At 28.7% G+C, this 25131-nt stretch overlaps 1 protein-coding gene across 1 annotated transcript in view; it reads right to left on the bottom strand.

The window, feature by feature from the left end:
* LOC140106922 (vang-like protein 1) overlaps positions 1-12988 on the bottom strand; it is a 136883-nt gene extending 123895 nt beyond the window's left edge. The window contains exon 1 of the mRNA XM_072131560.1: positions 12883-12988. The gene's annotated coding sequence lies outside the window, so the exon portion shown is untranslated. The remainder of the gene's footprint in view (positions 1-12882) is intronic.
* Positions 12989-25131: the final 12143 nt, after the last annotated feature.

The following is a 25131-nucleotide window of genomic DNA, read 5'->3' as shown; positions in this document are numbered from 1 at the left end:
GTCAGTATTATATATATGGGAGTGTATATAGATGTCAGTATTATATATAGGGGGTGTATATAGATGTCAGTATTATATATAGGGGGTGTATATAGATGTCAGTATTATATATAGGGAGTGTATATAGATGTCAGTATTATATATAGAGGAGTGTATATAGATGTCAGTATTATATATAGGGGAGTGTATATAGATGTCAGTATTATATATAGAGGAGTGTATATAGATGTCAGTATTATATATAGAGGAGTGTATATAGATGTCAGTATTATATATAGAGGAGTGTATATAGATGTCAGTATTATATATAGGGGAATGTATATAGATGTCAGTATTATATATAGAGGAGTGTATATAGATGTCAGTATTATATATAGGGGAGTGTATATAGATGTCATTATTATATATAGAGGAGTGTATATAGATATCAGTATTATATATAGAGGAGTGTATATAGATGTCATTATTATATATAGGGGAGTGTATATAGATATCAGTATTATATATAGAGGAGTGTATATAGATGTCAGTATTATATATAGAGGAGTGTATATAGATGTCATTATTATATATAGGGGGTGTATATAGATGTCATTATTATATATAGGGGAGTGTATATAGATTTTAGTATTATATATAGAGGAGTGTATATAGATATCAGTATTATATATAGGGGAGTGTATATAGATTTCAGTATTATATATAGGGGAGTGTATATAGATGTCAGTATTATATATAGAGGAGTGTATATAGATGTCAGTATTATATATAGGGGAGTGTATATAGATGGCAGTATTATATATAGAGGAGTGTGTATAGATGTCTGTATTATATATAGGGGAGTGTATATAGATGTCAGTATTATATATAGAGGAGTGAATATAGATGTCAGTATTATATATAGAGGAGTGTATATAGATGTCATTATTATATATAGGGGGTGTATATAGATGTCAGTATTATATATAGGGGAGTGTATATAGATGTCAGTATTATATATAGAGGAGTGAATATAGATGTCAGTATTATATATAGAGGAGTGTATATAGATGTCAGTATTATATATAGAGGAGTGTATATAGATGTCAGTATTATATATAGGGGAGTGTATATAGATGTCAGTATTATATATAGAGGAGTGAATATAGATGTCAGTATTATATATAGAGGAGTGTATATAGATGTCTGTATTATATATAGGGAGTGTGTATAGATGTCTGTATTATATATAGGGGAGTGTATATAGATTTCAGTATTATATATAGGGGAGTGTATATAGATGTCAGTATTATATATAGGGGAGTGTATATAGATGTCAGTATTATATATACAGGAGTGTATATAGATGGCAGTATTATATATAGGGGAGTGTATATAGATGGCAGTATTATATATAGGGGAGTGTATATAGATGTCAGTATTATATATAGGGGAGTGTATATAGATGTCAGTATTATATATAGGGGGTGTATATAGATGTCAGTATTATATATAGAGGAGTGTATATAGATGTCATTATTATATATAGGGGAGTGTATATAGATATCAGTATTATATATAGAGGAGTGTATATAGATGTCAGTATTATATATAGAGGAGTGTATATAGATGTCAGTATTATATATAGGGGGTGTATATAGATGTCATTATTATATATAGGGGAGTGTATATAGATTTCAGTATTATATATAGGGGAGTGTATATAGATGTCAGTATTATATATAGAGGAGTGTATATAGATGTCAGTATTATATATAGAGGAGTGAATATAGATGTCAGTATTATATATAGAGGAGTGTATATAGATGTCAGTATTATATATAGGGAGTGTGTATAGATGTCTGTATTATATATAGGGGAGTGTATATAGATTTCAGTATTATATATAGGGGAGTGTATATAGATGTCAGTATTATATATACAGGAGTGTATATAGATGGCAGTATTATATATAGAGGAGTGTATATAGATGGCAGTATTATATAGGGGGTGTATATAGATGGCAGTATTATATATAGAGGAGTGTATATAGATGGCAGTATTATATATAGGGGGTGTATATAGATGTCAGTATTATATATAGAGGAGTGTATATAGATGTCAGTATTATATATAGGGGAGTGTATATAGATGTCAGTATTATATATAGGGGGTGTATATAGATGTCAGTATTATATATAGAGGAGTGAATATAGATGGCAGTATTATATATAGGGGGTGTATATAGATGTCAGTATTATATATAGAGGAGTGTATATAGATGTCAGTATTATATATAGGGAGTGTATATAGATGTCAGTATTATATATAGAGGAGTGTATATAGATGTCAGTATTATATATAGAGGAGTGTATATAGATGTCAGTATTATATATAGGGGAGTGTATATAGATGGCAGTATTATATATAGGGGGTGTATATAGATGTCAGTATTATATATAGAGGAGTGTATATAGATGTCAGTATTATATATAGAGGAGTGTATATAGATGTCAGTATTATATATAGGGGGTGTATATAGATGTCAGTATTATATATAGAGGAGTGTATATAGATGTCAGTATTATATATAGAGGAGTGTATATAGATGTCAGTATTATATATAGGGGGTGTATATAGATGTCAGTATTATATATAGAGGAGTGTATATAGATGTCAGTATTATATATAGAGGAGTGTATATAGATGTCAGTATTATATATAGGGGAGTGTATATAGATGGCAGTATTATATATAGAGGAGTGTATATAGATGTCAGTATTATATATAGGGAATGTATATAGATGTCAGTATTATATATAGAGGAGTGTATATAGATGTCAGTATTATATATAGGGCAGTGTATATAGATGGCAGTATTATATATAGGGGGTGTATATAGATGTCAGTATTATATATAGAGGAGTGTATATAGATGTCAGTATTATATATAGAGGAGTGTATATAGATGGCAGTATTATATATAGAGGAATGTATATAGATGTCAGTATTATATATAGAGGAGTGTATATAGATGTCTGTATTATATATAGGGAGTGTGTATAGATGTCTGTATTATATATAGGGGAGTGTATATAGATTTCAGTATTATATATAGGGGAGTGTATATAGATGTCAGTATTATATATACAGGAGTGTATATAGATGGCAGTATTATATATAGAGGAGTGTATATAGATGGCAGTATTATATAGGGGGTGTATATAGATGGCAGTATTATATATAGGGGAGTGTATATAGATGGCAGTATTATATATAGGGGAGTGTATATAGATGTCAGTATTATATATAGGGGAGTGTATATAGATGTCAGTATTATATATAGGGGAGTGTATATAGATGTCAGTATTATATATAGAGGAGTGTATATTGATGTCAGTATTATATATAGAGGAGTGTATATAGATGTCAGTATTATATATACAGGAGTGTATATAGATATCAGTATTATATATACAGGAGTGTATATAGATGTCATTATTATATATAGAGGAGTGTATATAGATATCAGTATTATATATAGAGGAGTGTATATAGATGTCATTATTATATATAGGGGAGTGTATATAGATATCAGTATTATATATAGAGGAGTGTATATAGATGTCAGTATTATATATAGAGGAGTGTATATAGATGTCAGTATTATATATAGAGGAGTGTATATAGATGTCAGTATTATATATAGGGGAGTGTATATAGATGTCAGTATTATATATAGAGGAGTGTATATAGATGTCATTATTATATATAGGGGAGTGTATATAGATTTCAGTATTATATATAGGGGAGTGTATATAGATGTCAGTATTATATATAGAGGAGTGTATATAGATGTCAGTATTATATATAGAGGAGTGAATATAGATGTCAGTATTATATATAGAGGAGTGTATATAGATGTCTGTATTATATATAGGGAGTGTGTATAGATGTCTGTATTATATATAGGGGAGTGTATATAGATTTCAGTATTATATATAGGGGAGTGTATATAGATGTCAGTATTATATATACAGGAGTGTATATAGATGGCAGTATTATATATAGAGGAGTGTATATAGATGTCAGTATTATATATAGAGGAGTGAATATAGATGGCAGTATTATATATAGGGGAGTGTATATAGATGGCAGTATTATATATAGGGGAGTGTATATAGATGGCAGTATTATATATAGGGGAGTGTATATAGATGTCAGTATTATATATAGGGGAGTGTATATAGATGTCAGTATTATATATAGAGGAGTGTATATAGATGTCATTATTATATATAGGGGAGTGTATATAGATTTCAGTATTATATATAGGGGAGTGTATATAGATGGCAGTATTATATATAGAGGAGTGTATATAGATGTCAGTATTATATATAGAGGAGTGAATATAGATGTCAGTATTATATATAGAGGAGTGTATATAGATGTCTGTATTATATATAGGGAGTGTGTATAGATGTCTGTATTATATATAGGGGAGTGTATATAGATATCAGTATTATATATAGAGGAGTGTATATAGATGTCAGTATTATATATAGAGGAGTGTATATAGATGTCAGTATTATATATAGGGGGTGTATATAGATGTCAGTATTATATATAGGGGAGTGTATATAGATGTCAGTATTATATATAGGGGGTGTATATAGATGTCAGTATTATATACAGGGAGTGTGTATAGATGTCAGTATTATATATAGAGGAATGTATATAGATGTCAGTATTATATATAGGGGGTGTATATAGATGTCAGTATTATATATAGGGGGTGTATATAGATGTCAGTATTATATATAGGGGAATGTATATAGATGTCAGTATTATATATAGAGGAGTGTATATAGATATCAGTATTATATATAGAGGAGTGTATATAGATGTCAGTATTATATATAGAGGAGTGTATATAGATGTCAGTATTATATATAGAGGAGTGTATATAGATATCAGTATTATATATAGGGAGTGTATATAGATGTCAGTATTATATATAGAGGAGTGTATATAGATGTCAGTATTATATATAGGGGAGTGTATATAGATGTCAGTATTATATATAGAGGAGTGTATATAAATGTCAGTATTATATATAGAGGAGTGTATATAGATATCAGTATTATATATAGGGAGTGTATATAGATGTCAGTATTATATATAGAGGAGTGTATATAGATGTCAGTATTATATATAGAGGAGTGTATATAGATATCAGTATTATATATAGGGAGTGTATATAGATGTCAGTATTATATATAGAGGAGTGTATATAGATGTCAGTATTATATATAGGGGAGTGTATATAGATGTCAGTATTATATATAGAGGAGTGTATATAGATGGCAGTATTATATATAGAGGAGTGTATATAGATGTCAGTATTATATATAGAGGAGTGTATATAGATGTCAGTATTATATATAGAGGAGTGTATATAGATGTCAGTATTATATATAGAGGAGTGTATATAGATGTCAGTATTATATATAGAGGAGTGTATATAGATATCAGTATTATATATAGAGGAGTGTATATAGATGTCAGTATTATATATAGAGGAGTGTATATAGATGTCAGTATTATATATAGGGGAGTGTATATAGATGTCAGTATTATATATAGAGGAGTGTATATAGATGTCAGTATTATATATAGGGAGTGTATATAGATATCAGTATTATATATAGGGGAGTGTATATAGATGTCAGTATTATATATAGAGGAGTGTATATAGATGGCAGTATTATATATAGGGGAGTGTATATAGATGTCAGTATTATATATAGAGGAGTGTATATAGATGTCAGTATTATATATAGGGGAGTGTATATAGATGTCAGTATTATATATAGAGGAGTGAATATAGATGGCAGTATTATATATAGGGGGTGTATATAGATGTCAGTATTATATATAGAGGAGTGTATATAGATGTCAGTATTATATATAGAGGAGTGTATATAGATGTCAGTATTATATATAGGGAGTGTATATAGATGGCAGTATTATATATAGAGGAGTGTATATAGATGGCAGTATTATATATAGAGGAGTGTATATAGATGGCAGTATTATATATAGAGGAGTGTATATAGATGGCAGTATTATATATAGGGAGTGTATATAGATGTCAGTATTATATATAGGGGGTGTATATAGATGTCAGTATTATATATAGAGGAGTGTATATAGATGTCAGTATTATATATAGAGGAGTGTATATAGATGTCAGTATGATATATAGGGAGTGTATATAGATGTCAGTATTATATATAGAGGAGTGTATATAGATGGCAGTATTATATATAGAGGAGTGTATATAGATGGCAGTATTATATATAGAGGAGTGTATATAGATGTCAGTATTATATATAGGGGAGTGTATATAGATGTCATTATTATATATAGAGGAGTGTATATAGATGTCAGTATTATATATAGAGGAGTGTATATAGATGTCAGTATTATATATAGGGGAGTGTATATAGATGTCAGTATTATATATAGGGGAGTGTATATAGATGTCAGTATTATATATAGGGGAGTGTATATAGATGTCAGTATTATATATAGGGGAGTGTATATAGATGTCAGTATTATATATAGAGGAGTGTATATAGATGTCAGTATTATATATAGGGGAGTGTATATAGATGTCATTATTATATATAGAGGAGTGTATATAGATGGCAGTATTATATATAGGGGGTGTATATAGATGTCAGTATTATATATAGGGGAGTGTATATAGATGTCAGTATTATATATAGGGGAGTGTATATAGATGTCAGTATTATATATAGAGGAGTGTATATAGATGTCAGTATTATATATAGAGGAGTGTATATAGATGTCTGTATTATATATAGGGAGTGTGTATAGATGTCTGTATTATATATAGGGGAGTGTATATAGATTTCAGTATTATATATAGGGGAGTGTATATAGATGTCAGTATTATATATACAGGAGTGTATATAGATGGCAGTATTATATATAGAGGAGTGTATATAGATGTCAGTATTATATATAGAGGAGTGTATATAGATGTCAGTATTATATAGGGGGTGTATATAGATGGCAGTATTATATAGGGAGTGTATATAGATGGCAGTATTATATAGGGGGTGTATATAGATGGCAGTATTATATATAGGGGAGTGTATATAGATGGCAGTATTATATATAGGGGAGTGTATATAGATGTCAGTATTATATATAGGGGAGTGTATATAGATGTCAGTATTATATATAGGGGAGTGTATATAGATGTCAGTATTATATATAGGGGGTGTATATAGATGTCAGTATTATATACAGGGAGTGTGTATAGATGTCTGTATTATATATAGGGGAGTGTATATAGATGTCAGTATTATATATAGAGGAGTGTATATAGATGGCAGTATTATATATAGGGGGTGTATATAGATGTCAGTATTATATACAGGGGGTGTATATAGATATCAGTATTATATATAGGGGGTGTATATAGATGTCAGTATTATATATAGGGGGTGTATATAGATGGCAGTATTATATATAGAGGAGTGTATATAGATGGCAGTATTATATATAGAGGAGTGTATATAGATGTCAGTATTATATATAGAGGAGTGTATATAGATATCAGTATTATATATAGGGGGTGTATATAGATGTCAGTATTATATACAGGGAGTGTGTATAGATGTCAGTATTATATATAGAGGAGTGTATATAGATGTCAGTATTATATATAGAGGAGTGTATATAGATATCAGTATTATATATAGAGGAGTGTGTATAGATGTCAGTATTATATATAGAGGAGTGTATATAGATGTCAGTATTATATATAGAGGAGTGAATATAGATGTCAGTATTATATATAGGGGGTGTATATAGATATCAGTATTATATATAGGGGGTGTATATAGATGTCAGTATTATATACAGGGAGTGTGTATAGATGTCAGTATTATATATAGAGGAGTGTATATAGATGTCAGTATTATATATAGAGGAGTGTATATAGATATCAGTATTATATATAGAGGAGTGTATATAGATGTCAGTATTATATATAGAGGAGTGTATATAGATGTCAGTATTATATATAGGGGGTGTATATAGATGTCAGTATTATATATAGGGGAGTGTATATAGATGTCAGTATTATATATAGGGGAGTGTATATAGATGTCAGTATTATATATAGAGGAGTGTATATAGATATCAGTATTATATATAGAGGAGTGTATATAGATGTCAGTATTATATATAGAGGAGTGTATATAGATGTCAGTATTATATATAGAGGAGTGTATATAGATGGCAGTATTATATATAGAGGAGTGTATATAGATGTCAGTATTATATATAGAGGAGTGCATATAGATGTCAGTATTATATATAGGGAGTGTATATAGATGTCAGTATTATATACAGGGGGGTGTATATAGATGGCAGTATTATATATAGAGGAGTGTGTATAGATGTCAGTATTATATATAGAGGAGTGTATATAGATGTCAGTATTATATATAGGGAGTATGTATAGATATCAGTATTATATATAGAGGAGTGTGTATAGATGTCAGTATTATATATAGGGAGTATGTATAGATATCAGTATTATATATAGAGGAGTGTATATAGATGTCAGTATTATATATAGGGGAGTGTATATAGATGTCAGTATTATATATAGAGGAGTGTATATAGATGTCAGTATTATATATAGAGGAGTGTATATAGATGTCAGTATTATATATAGGGGAGTGTATATAGATGGCAGTATTATATATAGAGGAGTGTGTATAGATGTCAGTATTATATATAGGGAGTATGTATAGATATCAGTATTATATATAGAGGAGTGTATATAGATGTCAGTATTATATATAGGGGAGTGTATATAGATGTCAGTATTATATATAGAGGAGTGTATATAGATGTCAGTATTATATATAGAGGAGTGTATATAGATGTCAATATTATATATAGGGAGTGTATATAGATGTCAGTATTATATATAGGGGAGTGTATATAGATGTCAGTATTATATATAGGGCAGTGTATATAGATGTCATTATTATATATAGAGGAGTGTATATAGATGTCTGTATTATATATAGAGGAGTGTATATAGATGTCAGTATTATATATAGAGGAGTGTGTATAGATGTCAGTATTATATATAGAGGAGTGTGTATAGATGTCAGTATTATATATAGGGAGTATGTATAGATATCAGTATTATATATAGAGGAGTGTATATAGATGGCAGTATTATATATAGGGGGTGTATATAGATGTCAGTATTATATATAGGGGAGTGTATATAGATGTCAGTATTATATATAGGGGAGTGTATATAGATGTCAGTATTATATATAGGGAGTATGTATATAGATGTCAGTATTATATATAGAGGTGTGTATATAGATGTCAGTATTATATATAGAGGAGTGTGTATAGATGTCTGTATTATATATAGGGGAGTGTATATAGATGTCAGTATTATATATAGAGGAGTGTATATAGATGTCAGTATTATATATAGAGGAGTGTATATAGATGTCAGTATTATATATAGGGGAGTGTATATAGATGTCAGTATTATATATAGAGGAGTGTATATAGATGTCAGTATTATATATAGAGGAGTGTATATAGATGTCAATATTATATATAGGGAGTGTATATAGATGTCAGTATTATATATAGGGGAGTGTATATAGATGTCAGTATTATATATAGGGCAGTGTATATAGATGTCAGTATTATATATAGAGGAGTGTATATAGATGGCAGTATTATATATAGGGGGTGTATATAGATGTCAGTATTATATATAGGGGAGTGTATATAGATGTCAGTATTATATATAGAGGAGTGTATATAGATGTCAGTATTATATATAGAGGAGTGTATATAGATGTCAGTATTATATATAGAGGAGTGTATATAGATGGCAGTATTATATATAGGGGGTGTATATAGATGTCAGTATTATATATAGGGGAGTGTATATAGATGTCAGTATTATATATAGGGGAGTGTATATAGATGTCAGTATTATATATAGAGGAGTGTATATAGATGTCAGTATTATATATAGGGGGTGTATATAGATGTCAGTATTATATATAGGGGGTGTATATAGATGTCAGTATTATATATAGGGGAGTGTATATAGATGTCAGTATTATATATAGGGGGTGTATATAGATGTCAGTATTATATATAGGGGAGTGTATATAGATGTCAGTATTATATATAGAGGAGTGTATATAGATGTCACTATTATATATAGAGGAATGTATATAGATGTCACTATTATATATAGGGGAGTGTATATAGATGTCAGTATTATATATAGAGGAATGTATATAGATGTCACTATTATATATAGGGGAGTGTATATAGATGTCAGTATTATATATAGGGGAGTGTATATAGATATCAGTATTATATATAGAGGAGTGAATATAGATGTCAGTATTATATATAGAGGAGTGTATATAGATGTCAGTATTATATATAGGGGAGTGTATATAGATGTCAGTATTATATATAGGGGAGTGTATATAGATGTCAGTATTATATATAGAGGAGTGTATATAGATGTCTGTATTATATATAGGGGAGTGTATATAGATGTCAGTATTATATATAGGGGGTGTATATAGATGTCAGTATTATATATAGGGGAGTGTATATAGATGTCAGTATTATATATAGGGGAGTGTATATAGATGTCAGTATTATATATAGAGGAGTGTATATAGATGTCAGTATTATATATAGAGGAGTGTATATAGATATCAGTATTATATACAGGGGAGTGTATATAGATGTCAGTATTATATATAGGGGAGTGTATATAGATGTCAGTATTATATATAGAGGAGTGAATATAGATGGCAGTATTATATATAGAGGAGTGTATATAGATGTCAGTATTATATATAGGGGGTGTATATAGATGTCAGTATTATATATAGGGGGTGTATATAGATGGCAGTATTATATATAGAGGAGTGTATATAGATGTCAGTATTATATATAGGGGAGTGTATATAGATGTCAGTATTATATATAGAGGAGTGTATACAGATGGCAGTATTATATATAGGGGGTGTATACAGATGGCAGTATTATATATAGGGGAGTGTATATAGATGTCTGTATTATATATAGGGGAGTGTATATAGATGTCAGTATTATATATAGGGGAGTGTATATAGATATCAGTATGATATATAGAGGAGTGTGTATAGATGTCAGTATTATATATAGAGGAGTGTGTATAGATGTCACTATTATATATAGAGGAGTGTATATAGATGTCAGTATTATATATAGAGGAGTGTATATAGATGTCAGTATTATATATAGAGGAGTGTATATAGATGTCAGTATTATATATAGGGGAGTGTATATAGATGTCAGTATTATATATAGGGGAGTGTATATAGATGTCAGTATTATATATAGAGGAGTGTATATAGATGTCAGTATTATATATAGGGGAGTGTATACAGATGGCAGTATTATATATAGGGGAGTGTATATAGATGTCTGTATTATATATAGGGGAGTGTATATAGATGTCTGTATTATATATAGGGGAGTGTATATAGATATCAGTATTATATATAGGGGAGTGTATATAGATGTCAGTATTATATATAGGGGAGTGTATATAGATGTCAGTATTATATATAGGGGAGTGTATATAGATGTCAGTATTATATATAGGGGAGTGTATATAGATGTCAGTATTATATAGAGAGGAGTGTATATAGATGTCAGTATTATATATAGAGGAGTGTATATAGATATCAGTATTATATATAGGGGAGTGTATATAGATATCAGTATTATATATAGAGGAGTGTATATAGATATCAGTATTATATATAGGGGAGTGTATATAGATGGCAGTATTATATATAGGGGGTGTATATAGATGGCAGTATTATATATAGGGGGTGTATATAGATGTCAGTATTATATATAGTGGAGTGTATATAGATGTTAGTATTATATATAGGGGAGTGTATATAGATATCAGTATTATATACAGGGGAGTGTATATAGATGTCAGTATTATATATAGGGGAGTGTATATAGATGTCAGTATTATATATAGGGGGTGTATATAGATGTCAGTATTATATATAGGGGAGTGTATATAGATGTCAGTATTATATATAGAGGAGTGTATATAAATGTCAGTATTATATATAGGGGAGTGTATATAGATGGCAGTATTATATATAGAGGAGTGTATATAGATGTCAGTATTATATATAGAGGAGTGTATATAGATGGCAGTATTATATATAGGGAGTGTGTATAGATGTCTGTATTATATATAGGGGAGTGTATATAGATGTCAGTATTATATATAGAGGAGTGTATATAGATGGCAGTATTATATATAGGGGAATGTATATAGATGTCAGTATTATATATAGGGGGTGTATATAGATGTCAGTATTATATATAGGGGAGTGTATATAGATGTCAGTATTATATACAGGGGAGTGTATATAGATTTCAGTATTATATATAGGGGAGTGTGTATAGATGTCAGTATTATATATAGGGGAGTGTATATAGATGTCAGTATTATATATAGGGAGTGTATATAGATGTCAGTATTATATATAGGGAGTGTATATAGATGTCAGTATTATATATAGAGGAGTGTATATAGATGTCAGTATTATATATAGGGGAGTGTATATAGATGTCAGTATTATATATAGAGTAGTGTATATAGATATGTATGATGAGTAGCGGTATAATATACACGGTTGGGGGTGTTATATATAGCTGTGGCCCCCGCCTGTATACACTGCAGGTATATCTCCTCTTTCCTACCTTCCTCGTTGCGGCCTGGATGTCTGTGTTGCTGCACCTCACCCAACCTGCTGGGGCAGGGCCGGGAGAGGTGAGGATATCCTCCCCCATGCTGAGGTATGCTCCCGCCCTCCTGCACCCGCAGCTACACAGCTCCTCAGCCCTGGGTGCATGGTCACACCATGGCGGTATTATATGCTTTACCCACCATAGGGTAGAATATTACCCTATATTACCACCTGCGCAGTATATTACCGCCATCCAGTGACACCTGCACAGTATAACGCTGCCATGCAGTGATGCCCACGCAGTTGAATACCGCCACCCAGTGATGCCAACGCTGTATAATACCGCCATAGTGTAATTTATATACATATATACCACATAATACTGTCAAAGTGTAATAACTCTTTATGATCACACTATGATGGTATAGGAATTATCCGTATATTATTACCCTATGGCGGTATTATATGGTATATCTGTATATTATTACACTATGGCGGTATTATATGGTATATCTGTATATTATTACACTATGGCGGTATTATATGGTATATCTGTATATTATTACACTATGGCGGTATTATATGGTATATCTGTATATTATTACACTATGGCAGTATTATATGGTATATCTGTATATTATTACACTATGGCGGTATTATATGGTATATCTGTATATTATTACACTATGGCGGTATTATATGGTATATCTGTATATTATTACACTATGGCGGTATTATATGGTATATCTGTATATTATTACACTATGGCAGTATTATATGGTATATATCTGTATATTATTACACTATGGCAGTATTATATGGTATATCTGTATATTATTACACTATGGTGGTATTATATGGTATATCTGTATATTATTACACTATGGCGGTATTATATGGTATATCTGTATATTATTACACTATGGCGGTATTATATGGTATATCTGTATATTATTACACTATGGCGGTATTATATGGTATATCTGTATATTATTACACTATGGTGGTATTATATGGTATATCTGTATATTATTACACTATGGCGGTATTATATGGTATATCTGTATATTATTACACTATGGTGGTAGTATATGGTATATCTGTATATTATTACACTATGGTGGTAGTATATGGTATATCTGTATATTATTACACTATGGCGGTATTATATGGTATATCTGTATATTATTACACTATGGCGGTATTATATGGTATATCTGTATATTATTACACTATGGCAGTATTATATGGTATATCTGTATATTATTACACTATGGCAGTATTATATGGTATATCTGTATATTATTACACTATGGCAGTATTATATGGTATATCCGTATATTATTACACTATGGCAGTATATGGTATATCCGTATATTATTACACTATGGCAGTATTATATGATATATCTGTATATTATTACACTATGGTGGTAGTATATGGTATATCTGTATATTATTACACTATGGCGGTATTATATGGTATATCTGTATAATATTACACTATGGCAGTATTATATGGTATATCTGTATATTATTACACTATGGCAGTATTATATGGTATATCTGTATATTATCACACTATGGCAGTATTATATGGTATATCTGTATATTATTACACTATGGCGGTAGTATATGGTATATCTGTATATTATTACACTATGGAGGTATTATATGGTATATCTGTATATTATTACACTATGGAGGTATTATATGGTATATCTGTATATTATTACACTATGGAGGTATTATATGGTATATCTGTATATTATTACACTATGGCGGTATTATATAGTATATCTGTATATTATTACACTATGGTATATTATATGGTATATCTGTATATTATTACACTATGGCAGTATTATATGGTATATCTGTATATTATTACACTATGGCGGTATTATATGGTATATCTGTATATTATTACACTATGGAGGTATTATATGGTATATCTGTATATTATTACACTATGGCGGTATTATATGGTATATCTGTATATTATTACACTATGGCGTATATCTGTATATTATTACACTATGGCAGTATTATATGGTATATCTGTATAATATTACACTATGGCGGTATTATATGGTATATCTGTATATTATTACACTATGGTGGTATTATATGGTATATCTGTATATTATCACACTATGGCGGTATTATATGGTATATCTGTATATTATTACACTATGGCGGTATTATATGGTATATCTGTATATTATTACACTATGGCGGTATTATATGGTATATCTGTATATTATTACACTATGGCAGTATTATATGGTGTATCTGTATATTATTACACTATGGCAGTATTATATGGTATATCTGTATATTATTACACTATGGCAGTATTATATGGTATATCTGTATATTATTACACTATGGCGGTATTATATGGTATATCTGTATATTATTACACTATGGAGGTATTATATGGTATATCTGTATATTATTACACTATGGCGGTATTATATGGTATATCTGTATATTATTACACTATGGTGGTATTATATGGTATATCTGTATATTATTACACTATGGTGGTATTATATGGTATATCTGTATATTATTACACTATGGCGGTATTATATGGTATATCTGTATATTATTACACTATGGCGGTATTATATGGTATATCTGTATATTATTATACTATGGCGGTATTATATGGTATATCTGTATATTATTACACTATGGTGGTATTATATGGTATATCCGTATATTATTACACTATGGCGGTATTATATGGTATATCTGTATATTATTACACTATGGAGGTATTATATGGTATATCTGTATATTATTACACTATGGCGGTATTATATGGTATATCTGTATATTATTACACTATGGCGGTATTATATGGTATATCTGTATATTATTACACTATGGTGGTATTATATGGTATATCTGTATATTATTACACTATGGCAGTATTATATGGTATATCTGTATATTATTACACTATGGCGGTATTATATGGTATATCTGTATATTATTACACTATGGTGGTATTATATGGTATATCTGTATATTATTACACTATGGCGGTATTATATGGTATATCTGTATATTATTACACTATGGCAGTATTATATGGTATATCTGTATATTATTACACTATGGCGGTATTATATGGTATATCTGTATATTATTACACTATGGCGGTATTATATGGTATATCTGTATATTATTACACTATGGCGGTATTATATGGTATATCTGTATATTATTACACTATGGCGGTATTATATGGTGTATCTGTATATTATTACACTATGGCGGTATTATATGGTATATCTGTATATTATTACACTATGGCGGTATTATATGGTATATCTGTATATTATTACACTATGGCGGTATTATATGGTATATCTGTATATTATTATACTATGGCGGTATTATATGGTATATCTGTATATTATTACACTATGGCGGTATTATATGGTATATCTGTATATTATTACACTATGGCGGTATTATATGGAATATCTGTATATTATTACACTATGGCGGTATTATATGGTATATCTGTATATTATTACACTATGGCGGTAGTATATGGTATATCTGTATATTATTATACTATGGCGGTATTATATGGTATATCTGTATATTATTACACTATGGCGGTATTATATGGTATATCTGTATATTATTACACTATGGCGGTATTATATGGTATATCTGTATATTATTACACTATGGAGGTATTATATGGTATATCTGTATAATATTACACTATGGCAGTATTATATGGTATATCTGTATATTATTACACTATGGAGGTATTATATGGTATATCTGTATATTATTACACTATGGCGGTATTATATGGTATATCTGTATATTATTACACTATGGCGGTATTATATGGTATATCTGTATATTATTACACTATGGTGGTATTATATGGTATATCTGTATATTATTACACTATGGCGGTATTATATGGTATATCTGTATATTATTACACTATGGCGGTATTATATGGTATATCTGTATATTATTATACTATGGCGGTATTATATGGTATATCTGTATATTATTACACTATGGCTGTATTATATGGTATATCTGTATATTATTACACTATGGAGGTATTATATGGTATATCTGTATATTATTACACTATGGCGGTATTATATGGTATATCTGTATATTATTACACTATGGCGGTATTATATGGTATATCTGTATATTATTACACTATGGCGGTATTATATGGTATATCTGTATATTATTACACTATGGCGGTAGTATATGGTATATCTGTATATTATTACACTATGGAGGTATTATATGGTATATCTGTATATTATTACACTATGGCGGTAGTATATGGTATATCTGTATATTATTACACTATGGCGGTATTATATGGTATATCTGTATATTATTACACTATGGCGGTATTATATGGTATATCCGTATATTATTACACTATGGCAGTAGTATATGGTATATCTGTATATTATTACACTATGGCGGTATTATATGGTATATCTGTATATTATTACACTATGGAGGTATTATATGGTATATCTGTATATTATTACACTATGGCGGTATTATATGGTATATCTGTATATTATTACACTATGGCGGTATTATATGGTATATCTGTATATTATTACACTATGGCGGTATTATATGGTATATCTGTATATTATTACACTATGGCAGTATTATATGGTATATCTGTATATTATTACACTATGGCGGTATTATATGGTATATCTGTATATTATTACACTATGGCGGTATTATATGGTATATCTGTATATTATTACACTATGGAGGTATTATATGGTATATCTGTATATTATTACACTATGGCGGTATTATATGGTATATCTGTATATTATTACACTATGGCGGTATTATATGGTATATCTGTATATTATTACACTATGGCGGTATTATATGGTATATCTGTATATTACACTATGGCGGTATTATATGGTATATCTGTATATTATTACACTATGGCAGTATTATATGGTATATCTGTATATTATTACACTATGGCGGTATTATATGGTATATCTGTATATTATTACACTATGGCGGTATTATATGGTATATCTGTATATTATTACACTATGGCGGTATTATATGGTATATCTGTATATTATTACACTATGGCGGTATTATATGGTATATCTGTATATTATTACACTATGGCGGTATTATATGGTATATCTGTATATTATCACACTATGGCAGTATTATATGGTATATCTGTATATTATTACACTATGGCGGTAGTATATGGTATATCTGTATATTATTACACTATGGCGGTATTATATGGTATATCTGTATATTATTACACTATGGCAGTATTATATGGTATATCTGTATATTATTACACTATGGCGGTATTATATGGTATATCTGTATATTATTACACTATGGCGGTAGTATATGGTATATCTGTATATTATTACACTATGGCAGTATTATATGGTATATCTGTATATTATTACACTATAGCTGTATTATATGGTATATCTGTATATTATTACACTATGGCGGTATTATATGGTATATCTGTATATTATTACACTATGGCGGTATTATATGGTATATCTGTATATTATTACACTATGGCGGTATTATATGGTATATCTGTATATTATTACACTATGGTGGTATTATATGGTATATCTGTATATTATTACACTATGGCGGTATTATATGGTATATCTGTATATTATTACACTATGGCGGTATTATATGGTATATCTGTATATTATTACACTATGGCGGTATTATATGGTATATCTGTATATTATTACACTATGGCAGTATTATATGGTATATCCGTATATTATTACACTATGGCGGTATTATATGGTATATCTGTATATTATTACACTATGGCGGTATTATATGGTATATCTGTATATTATTACACTATGGCGGTATTATATGGTATATCCGTATATTATTACACTATGGCGGTATTATATGGTATATCTGTATATTATTACACTATGGCAGTATTATATGGTATATCTGTATATTATTACACTATGGCAGTATTATATGGTATATCTGCATATTATTACACTATGGTGGTATTATATGGTATATCTGTATATTATTACACTATGGCAGTATTATATGGTATATCTGTATATTATTACACTATGGCGGTATTATATGGTATATCTGTATATTATTACACTATGGCGGTATTACATGGTATATCTGTATATTATTACACTATGGCGGTATTATATGGTATATCTGTATATTATTACACTATGGCAGTATTATATGGTATATCTGCATATTATTACACTATGGTGGTATTATATGGTATATCTGTATATTATTACACTATGGAGGTATTATATGGTATATCTGTATATTATTACACTATGGAGGTATTATATGGTATATCTGTATATTATTACACTATGGTGGTATTATATGGTATATCTGTATATTATTACACTATGGAGGTATTATATGGTATATCTGTATATTATTACACTATGGCAGTATTATATGGTATATCTGTATATTATTACACTATGGCGGTATTATATGGTATATCTGTATATTATTACACTATGGTGGTATTATATGGTATATCTGTATAATATTACACTATGGCGGTATTATATGGTATATCTGTATATTATTACACTATGGCGGTATTATATGGTATATCTGTATATTATTACACTATGGCGGTATTATATGGTATATCTGTATATTATTACACTATGGCAGTATTATATGGTATATCTGTATATTATTACACTATAGCTGTATTATATGGTATATCTGTATATTATTACACTATGGCGGTATTATATGGTATATCTGTATATTATTACACTATGGCGGTATTATATGGTATATCTGTATATTATTACACTATGGCAGTATTATATGGTATATCTGTATATTATTACACTATAGCTGTATTATATGGTATATCTGTATATTATCACACTATGGCGGTATTATATGGTATATCTGTATATTATTACACTATGGCGGTATTATATGGTATATCTGTATATTATTACACTATGGCGGTATTATATGGTATATCTGTATATTATTACACTATGGCAGTATTATATGGTATATCTGTATATTATTACACTATAGCTGTATTATATGGTATATCTGTATATTATCACACTATGGCGGTATTATATGGTATATCTGTATATTATTACACTATGGCAGTATTATATGGTATATCCGTATATTATTACACTATGGCGGTATTATATGGTATATCTGTATATTATTACACTATGGCGGTATTATATGGGATATCTGTATATTATTACACTATGGCGGTATTATATGGTATATCTGTATATTATTACACTATGGCGGTATTATATGGTATATCTGTATATTATTACACTATGGCGGTATTATATGGTATATCTGTATATTATTACACTATGGCGGTATTATATGGTATATCTGTATATTATTACACTATGGCGGTATTATATGGTATATCTGTATATTATTACACTATGGCGGTATTATATGGTATATCTGTATATTATTACACTATGGCGGTATTATATGGTATATCTGTATATTATCACACTATGGCAGTATTATATGGTATATCTGTATATTATTACACTATGGCGGTAGTATATGGTATATCTGTATATTATTACACTATGGAGGTATTATATGGTATATCTGTATATTATTACACTATGGCGGTATTATATGGTATATCTGTATATTATTACACTATGGCGGTATTATATGGTATATCTGTATATTATTACACTATGGCGGTATTATATGGTATATCTGTATATTATTACACTATGGAGGTATTATATGGTATATCTGTATATTATTACACTATGGCAGTATTATATGGTATATCTGTATATTATTACACTATGGCGGTATTATATGGTATATCTGTATATTATTACACTATGGCGGTATTATATGGTATATCTGTATATTATTATATGGTATATCTGTATATTATCACACTATGGCGGTATTATATGGTATATCTGTATATTATTACACTATGGCGGTATTATATGGTATATCTGTATATTATTACACTATGGAGGTATTATATGGTATATCTGTATAATATTACACTATGGCAGTATTATATGGTATATCTGTATATTATTACACTATGGCGGTATTATATGGTATATCTGTATATTATTACACTATGGCGGTATTATATGGTATATCTGTATATTATTACACTATGGCAGTATTATATGGTATATCTGTATATTATTACACTATGGAGGTATTATATGGTATATCTGTATATTATTACACTATGGTGGTATTATATGGTATATCTGTATATTATTACACTATGGAGGTATTATATGGTATATCTGTATATTATTACACTATGGCGGTATTATATGGTATATCTGTATATTATTACACTATGGTGGTATTATATGGTATATCTGTATATTATTACACTATGGCGGTATTATATGGTATATCTGTATATTATTACACTATGGCGGTATTATATGGTATATCTGTATATTATTACACTATGGCGGTATTATATGGTATATCTGTATATTATTACACTCTGGCGGTATTATATGGTATATCTGTATATTATTACACTATGGCGGTATTATATGGTATATCTGTATATTATTACACTATGGCGGTATTATATGGTATATCTGTATATTATTATACTATGGCGGTATTATATGGTATATCTGTATATTATTACACTATGGCGGTATTATATGGTATATCTGTATATTATTACACTATGGCGGTATTATATGGTATATCTGTATATTATTACACTATGGCGGTATTATATGATATATCTGTATATTATTACACTATGGCGGTATTATATGGTATATCTGTATATTATTACACTATGGCGGTATTATATGGTATATCTGTATATTATTACACTATGGCGGTATTATATGATATATCTGTATATTATTACACTATGGCAGTATTATCTGGTATATCTGTATATTATTACACTATGGAGGTATTATATGGTATATCTGTATAATATTACACTATGGCGGTATTATATGGTATATCTGTATATTATTACACTATGGCGGTATTATATGGTATATCTGTATATTATTACACTATGGTGGTATTATATGGTATATCTGTATATTATTACACTATGGCGGTATTATATGGTATATCCGTATATTATTACACTATGGAGGTATTATATGGTATATCTGTATATTATTACACTATGGCAGTATTATATGGTATATCTGTATATTATTACACTATGGCGGTATTATATGGTATATCTGTATATTATTACACTATGGAGGTATTATATGGTATATCTGTATATTATTACACTATGGCGGTATTATATGGTATATCTGTATATTATTACACTATGGCGTATATCTGTATATTATTACACTATGGCAGTATTATATGGTATATCTGTATAATATTACACTATGGCGGTATTATATGGTATATCTGTATATTATTACACTATGGTGGTATTATATGGTATATCTGTATATTATCACACTATGGCGGTATTATATGGTATATCTGTATATTATTACACTATGGCGGTATTATATGGTATATCTGTATATTATTACACTATGGCGGTATTATATGGTATATCTGTATATTATTACACTATGGCAGTATTATATGGTGTATCTGTATATTATTACACTATGGCAGTATTATATGGTATATCTGTATATTATTACACTATGGCAGTATTATATGGTATATCTGTATATTATTACACTATGGCGGTATTATATGGTATATCTGTATATTATTACACTATGGAGGTATTATATGGTATATCTGTATATTATTACACTATGGCGGTATTATATGGTATATCTGTATATTATTACACTATGGTGGTATTATATGGTATATCTGTATATTATTACACTATGGTGGTATTATATGGTATATCTGTATATTATTACACTATGGCGGTATTATATGGTATATCTGTATATTATTACACTATGGCGGTATTATATGGTATATCTGTATATTATTATACTATGGCGGTATTATATGGTATATCTGTATATTATTACACTATGGTGGTATTATATGGTATATCCGTATATTATTACACTATGGCGGTATTATATGGTATATCTGTATATTATTACACTATGGAGGTATTATATGGTATATCTGTATATTATTACACTATGGCGGTATTATATGGTATATCTGTATATTATTACACTATGGCGGTATTATATGGTATATCTGTATATTATTACACTATGGCGGTATTATATGGTATATCTGTATATTATTACACTATGGCGGTATTATATGGTATATCTGTATATTATTACACTATGGTGGTATTATATGGTATATCTGTATATTATTACACTATGGCAGTATTATATGGTATATCTGTATATTATTACACTATGGCGGTATTATATGGTATATCTGTATATTATTACACTATGGTGGTATTATATGGTATATCTGTATATTATTACACTATGGCGGTATTATATGGTATATCTGTATATTATTACACTATGGCAGTATTATATGGTATATCTGTATATTATTACACTATGGCGGTATTATATGGTATATCTGTATATTATTACACTATGGCGGTATTATATGGTATATCTGTATATTATTACACTATGGCGGTATTATATGGTATATCTGTATATTATTACACTATGGCGGTATTATATGGTGTATCTGTATATTATTACACTATGGCGGTATTATATGGTATATCTGTATATTATTACACTATGGCGGTATTATATGGTATATCTGTATATTATTACACTATGGCGGTATTATATGGTATATCTGTATATTATTACACTATGGCGGTATTATATGGTATATCCGTATATTATTACACTATGGTGGTATTATATGGTATATCTGTATATTATTACACTATGGCGGTATTATATGGTATATCTGTATATTATTACACTATGGCGGTATTATATGGTATATCTGTATATTATTACACTATGGCGGTATTATATGGTATATCCGTATATTATTACACTATGGCGGTATTATATGGTATATCTGTATATTATTACACTATGGCGGTATTATATGGTATATCTGTATATTATTACACTATGGCAGTATTATATGGTATATCTGTATATTATTACACTATGGCGGTATTATATGGTATATCTGTATATTATTACACTATGGAGGTATTATATGGTATATCTGTATATTATTACACTATGGCAGTATTATATGGTATATCTGTATATTATTACACTATGGCGGTATTATATGGTATATCTGTATATTATTACACTATGGCAGTATTATATGGTATATCTGTATATTATTACACTATGGCGGTATTATATGGTATATCTGTATATTATTACACTATGGCGGTATTATATGGTATATCCGTATATTATTACACTATGGCAGTATTATATGGTATATCTGTATATTATTACACTATGGTGGTATTATATGGTATATCTGTATATTATTACACTATGGCAGTATATGGTATATCCGTATATTATTACACTATGGCGGTATTATATGGTATATCTGTATATTATTACACTATGGCGGTATTATATGGTATATCTGTATATTATTACACTATGGCGGTATTATATGGTATATCTGTATATTATTACACTATGGAGGTATTATATGGTATATCTGTATATTATTACACTATGGCGGTATTATATGGTATATCTGTATATTATTACACTATGGCGGTATTATATGGTATATCTGTATATTATTACACTATGGCGGTATTATATGGTATATCTGTATATTATTACACTATGGCGGTATTATATGGTATATCTGTATATTATTACACTATGGCGGTATTATATGGTATATCTGTATATTATTACACTATGGCAGTATTATATGGTATATCTGTATATTATTACACTATGGAGGTATTATATGGTATATCTGTATATTATTACACTATGGCAGTATTATATGGTATATCCGTATATTATTACACTATGGAGGTATTATATGGTATATCTGTATATTATTACACTATGGCGGCATTATATGGTATATCTGTATATTATTACACTATGGCAGTATTATATGGTATATCTGTATATTATTACACTATGGCGGTATTATATGGTATATCTGTATATTATTACACTATGGCGGTATTATATGGTATATCTGTATATTATTACACT

This window comes from Engystomops pustulosus, unplaced genomic scaffold (assembly GCF_040894005.1).
Source record: "Engystomops pustulosus unplaced genomic scaffold, aEngPut4.maternal MAT_SCAFFOLD_88, whole genome shotgun sequence".
In the NCBI taxonomy this organism is placed as follows: Eukaryota; Metazoa; Chordata; class Amphibia; order Anura; family Leptodactylidae; genus Engystomops; species Engystomops pustulosus.
Note: the sequence above shows the minus strand (reverse complement) of the source record. Positions and strands in the feature narration are given on the sequence as shown.